This window comes from Chiloscyllium plagiosum, chromosome 10, assembly GCF_004010195.1.
Source record: "Chiloscyllium plagiosum isolate BGI_BamShark_2017 chromosome 10, ASM401019v2, whole genome shotgun sequence".
Classification (NCBI taxonomy): domain Eukaryota; kingdom Metazoa; phylum Chordata; class Chondrichthyes; order Orectolobiformes; family Hemiscylliidae; genus Chiloscyllium; species Chiloscyllium plagiosum.
The window spans coordinates 79,854,343-79,860,051 of NC_057719.1; the positions used below are offsets into that span (position 1 = coordinate 79,854,343).

A 5,709-nucleotide genomic window follows, 5' to 3' on the forward strand; every position below is an offset into this window, starting at 1 on the left:
AGTGTTGCTGAACAAAGAGACCTTGGAGTGCAGGTTCATAGCTCCTTGAAAGTAGAGTCACAGGTAGATAGGATAGTGAAGAAGGCGTTTGGTATGCTTTCCTTTATTGATCAGAGTATTGAGTACAGGAGTTGGGAGGTCATGTTGTGGCTGTACAGGACATTGGTTAGGCCACTGTTGGAATATTGTGTGCAATTCTGGTCTCCTTCCTATCGGAAAGATATTGTGAAATTGAAAGGGTTCAGAAAAGATTTATAAGGATATGGCCAGGGTTGGAGGATTTGAGCTATATGGAGAGGCTGAACAGGCTGGGGCTGTTTTCCCTGGAGCGTCAGAGGCTGAGGCTGACCTTATAGAGGTTTATAAAATTATGACAGGCATGGATAGAGTAAATAGACAAAGCCTTTTCCCTGGGGGCGGGGAGTCCAGAACTAGAGGGCATAGGTTTAGGGTGAGAGTGGTAGGATATGAAAGAGACCTAAGGGGCAACTTGTTCACGCAGAGGGTGGTATGTGTATGGAATGAGCTGGGAGAAAGTGAGGTCTGCAGATGCTGGAGATCAAAGTTGAAACTTTATTGCTGGAACAGCACAGCAGGTCAGGCAGCATCCAGGGAACAGGAGATTCGACGTTTCGGGCACAGGCCCTTCTTCAGTACATCTCTATGACTATGACTCTAATAGGGCTGAGGAACATATTAGCCATGATAAGATGGTGGAGAAATCTCTATTGGTCAAATGACCTAATTCTGCTCCTAAATCTTCTAGTCTGATCTGAGTCTGTTTGCTGTTGATGTTCACTGTGCTTGAATGTTTAAGTAGGGGTGTGGACACCAAGAAAAATAAGCTGCAGAAACAGCTGAAAACCAGAGTTGAGTACAGGGTAGGTATTTTAAGACCAAAACTGTTACATTCTTCAACAATATTACATTCTCTGCACTGATCAAATGTACAAATAATGTAATGGGAGCTGACCAAGAAATTGGTCGTTGGAATAGTCAAGTTGAGAGGCACTTGAATGAAGATATTAGCAGAAAATGAGCAAAGGCAGAGGAAGGAGAGGGTTTTTGTACAAGGTTGCGAGTTAGCTTAGCATTGATTGTCCATACCATTGGAGAGGGCATTGGTGAGGTACTCGCTTGCACCACTGTTGTGCTTGGGGCATAGGGAGGGGGTTACAGAGCCTTCATCCAATGACTGTGAAGGAACCGTGAGACATTTTCAAGTCAGGCTTGGAGGCAAACCTGCAGGTGGCGCTGTTCCCATGCACCTGCTGCCCTTGTCCATCTGGATGGTAGTGGTCATGGGTTTGGAAAATGCTGTTGAATGATACTTGGCACGTTGCTGCAGTGTATCTTGCACATGGTACACACTGCCGCTAGCACTGGGCCTGGTAGAGGGTGTGAAGGTTTAAGGTGGATAGATAGGATGCCAATATCTGGGCTGTTTTGTGTTGAGATTCTCAACTGTTGTTGGAGCTGCACTCATCCAGGCAAATTGAGCATATTCCATCATCCTCCTGATCTGTGCCTTGTGGACAATCTTGGGGAATCAGAAGGTGAGTTACTCCCAGCAGTATTCCTAATCTGACCTGTCCTGTCGTCATTGTATTGGTATAGCTGGTTCACTTCAGTTTCTGGTATGTGGTAACCGCTAGGATGTGATGAGTGGAAGTAGGTGGACTTTGAATGTTTGGGGGGGGGGCGGGGGGCAGAGGTCAGAAGTTCAGCCTCGGGTCACATGGAGGCAGAAACCCTCAGAGCATTGTGTGGGGAACCTAGTGGTGTAATCTACAGGGCTGTGAACCAGAGGCTGGAAGCTGGGGCCAGAATGGGCATCTAGTTTCCTTTCTCTTTCAGCTGGCTCTAGTGTTTGATTAGATTCCCTACAGTGTGGAAACAGGCCCTTCGGCCCAACAAGTCCACACCGACCCTCTGAAGAGCAATCCACCCAACACTATGGGCAATTTAGTATGACCAATTCACCTGGCCCTGCACATCTTTGGACTGTGGGAGGAAACCAGAGCACCCGGAGGAAACCCACGCAGACATGGGGAGAATGTGCAAACTCCACACAGACAGTCAGCCGAGGCTGGGATGGACCCTGGTGCTGTGAGGCAGCAGTGATAACAACTGAGCAACCATGTTCAAATTTTTTTTTAAAGAATTTAGACGGCACACTTCCCAAAAAGTGGGGAAGAAAAACTCTAGTAATGCGGTGTCACAGATGATGAAACTGGTTGTGTTTACAACAAGCTGATACTGGAAGTCGGGTAGTCGCTGGTTCCTGTAACTGGGCTACAACTGGTAAACAATTTTCTTCCGTTCCTAGGACTCAGCGATGACCTCAGAAATCACTTCACATCCTGGCGCAGACCGCCACGGCGCTCTGTTAGAATAGCAGCCTATGCAGGAACAGGTAGGGAATCAGAGGGTGCGATGCACCAGGGAGGTGAGAGAGAGAGACAGCTTCTTCATTACAGTCCCCTGGCTCCCAGCTTTCACTTCAGCCTAGACTCTGATCGGGAAACTGCTGAGGATTGTTGTAAGCTACTACAGAGAGAGAGAGAGAGAGAACAACAAAAACAAGATATCAGACAGTCAGGGAGAAATGTTTCACAGCGAAAGGAGGAGGAGTGACTCTTGGAGATGAAACTACAGAATTAGTGAGAAACTCCAACACTGTTCACACCGATAGATAGTTTAGAGGCAGAATGTGGAATATTAGTGGTGGCGTTAATGCAACTCACTGCCTGCGAATACAACAGGAGGGTTGCACTACAGGACTGGATGAATATTACACCGGATTCTGGGAATTGCAACGGATGGTAGGCAATGTTTACATTATTGAGGAGTTACATTAGATAACAGCGTAACAGCAGAGTTATACATTGGAGCAGGTTTAAGCAGCAGAGACACAATGTAGCTCCGAGAGCGATACATTCAATCACGTGGCGCGGTAAATCTCAACAGGGTCGTGTCGAAGTTGTGCTGGACAGAAGCCACAATAGAGAGGCCGGTGTGAAACAGGGCAACACGCTTCCAAACTCAAGCAGAGACAGCGATAGAGAGTGTCTCGGGTTGAAGGCAGTACAGAATGAGTCAGAGTTTATGAGGAGCAGCTAGTTACACTGGAGACAGCCGATCCAGTGGAACGCCGAGGGCTGAACGGCGTGCGCTGCCTGCAGCGCCCTAAGGTCTTCCGGGAGACAGTCAATGAAATCGTCCCAGTTGGAGCAGTGCAGAACCGATACAGACCCAGAGTCATGACACCCTCAGCCGCAGAAACAAGAACACCCTCCCTCCCCCCATCATGTCTCGGAACCAGTTTCACATCCATTAGGTCTCCCTCTGGTCAGTTTCACATCCATTGGAGTTGTTCTCTCTGGTCAGTTTCAGACCCACTGGAATACTCTCTGGTTAGTTTCAGACCCACCGGAATGCTCTCTGGTTAGTTTCAGAACCATTGGAATAGCCTCTGATCAGTTTCAGACCCATTGAAATACTCTCTGGTCTGTTTCAGACCCATTGGAATAGTCTCTGGTCAGTTTCAGACCCATTAAAATACTCTCTGGTCAGTTTCAGACCCATTGGAATACTCTCTGGTCAGTTTCAGACCCATTGGAATAGTCTCTGGTCAGTTTCAGACCCATTGAAATACTCTCTGGTCAGTTTTAGACCCAATGGAATAGTCTCTGGTCAGTTTCAGACCCATTGGATTAGTCTCTGGTCAGTTTCAGACCCATTGAAATACGCTCTGGTCAGTTTCAGACCCATTGAAATACGCTCTGGTCAGTTTTAGACCCAATGGAATAGTCTCTGGTCAGTTTCAGGCCCATTAGAATACTCTCTGGTCAGTTTCAGACCCATTGGAATACTCTCTGGTCAGTTTCAGGCCCATTGGAATTCTCTCTGGTCAGTTTCAGACTCGACCAGGTGAGTTTCAGATCCCTGTTGGCACAAAGTTTCACATCCAGCTTCCAGCCGACCCGAGCCGGGTGAGGTTAACGCAACCTGACTCCTTCGCCGATGTCGGACTGGAGTTTACAATTGCCTATGTTTTGTTGAACCCGAGCTAATGAGCAAACCACCCCCTTCGAAAACAAAACAATGGACACAAATTCAATGCAACAGCGGCTCGCTCGTAAATCTTCAGCGCCCAAAACAAAAATCCCTTTGCCTACAAAACAGATAACGTTGATGTATCTTTGCCTCTGTATCTGCTGCCCTGACATGTCCCGGAAATGAGAACAAGTGAGTTAAAAAGGCATTTCAGTGCGGCAAAAGTTTGCTTATAAAACAGCAAAAGAACGACAAAAAGTGGCTGTAATAGGGCATTTTCCCTCTGTCTATCTCTGCCACAAGGTCAGGATGATAAGAAGACCGTAACCACTAGATCACAAAAAAAATCTGGGCTGCATTGACAACAACCTTGCAACGCCGATCCGCTTGTAGGGCAGAAACACAATATTTGCAAAGAAATAATTAAGTTATTTTTGCACGGTTCTCTTTAGGCAGAGTAACGGGAGCGCGACTGCACGATGCCGAGATAAAGGTGACCCGTCGAGAAAGGAAAGTTGGTGGTTGTAAGATGCACTTACCCGGAGATAACTGAGCCGTTTTATGTCGGATTGTACACACTCCTTACAGTAGGTACTCTGATTAATCGCCGCGCTTTACGCGCCGACCCACTGTTTACCGCCGAACTCCCTGTCAATCAAATCTCGTCACAAGTGTGTAACCATGGCTCCACCAAATCATCAATCGGTGCACGCCCATCCGACCGGCACTTTGCCGAATTGGCTGGTCGCACTGCCAATCATTCTCCGACCAGCCAGTCACCTTCCCGACGCCTGTTCCCCTGCAGTTACCGGATTCCCACCGCTGGATAGTGCTGTGCTGCTATCCCTTCCAGCGCCACCTAGAGGGCTCAACCTTCCCCCGTCGAAACGTCCGTTCCGGGAGGCTGGCTGCAGCTTTTCACCAATCAGAAAACTGAATCGGCTTGTTACCATGAGAGAAGTGCTCAAACCATCCAATCAAAATCAGCCATTTGTCCTCGTTTCCCCCCCACTCTGTTAGATTAGGAGGGGGATTCCCTCCACAGTTATCTTAAAAGAGCCTGTTTGCCAAATACTTATTAATATGCATTTATTTTTGTGGTTTAAAGACGGGGTCCAATCTGAAGTTGACAGATCTCAGATTCTGTATTCAGTTAACTGAGAACCACTTAGGAGTTAACACCTAGAGGGAAAAATCAAAACAGCTTGACAAGGATCTGCAAATGCAGTCTTTCACCAGTCACTGTGTAAATGTCGCCTTTATACTTTAAAAACAACATCGACGCTTTTTTAAAAAAAAACCTAGGAACACACTGGCCTGAAAAGATTGTCAAGGTAGAAACCCTGTACACATCTAAAAAGTGCCATAGCCTGCAGGGCCACACATCAAAGACTGGAAATGAGATTAGTCCATCATACAGCTGGCTGGCTGTATGATGGACTAAGTGACCTCTGTCCAAACGCAAATGTTCTGTGATTGTTTATATAAAGGAAGAAGGAGAGCATGAGATAGAAGGAGAACAATAGAAAGAGTTAGGGCACAGAATGAGGTCATTCAGCCCACTATGCCTTTATTGGCCAAAATAGAACTATTCATGCTAGAGGACATTGTGCCAATTGCGCTTAACCAGCCCAGTGCTTGCAAAATTCA

At 47.0% G+C, this 5,709-nt stretch overlaps 1 long non-coding RNA gene across 1 annotated transcript in view; it reads right to left on the reverse strand.

The window, feature by feature from the left end:
• LOC122553815 overlaps positions 1 to 4,715 on the reverse strand; it is a 67,617-nt gene extending 62,902 nt beyond the window's left edge. The window contains exon 1 of the long non-coding RNA XR_006312855.1: positions 4,599 to 4,715. This is a non-coding gene — a long non-coding RNA (uncharacterized LOC122553815). The remainder of the gene's footprint in view (positions 1 to 4,598) is intronic.
• Between the last annotated feature and the right edge of the window lie 994 nt (positions 4,716 to 5,709).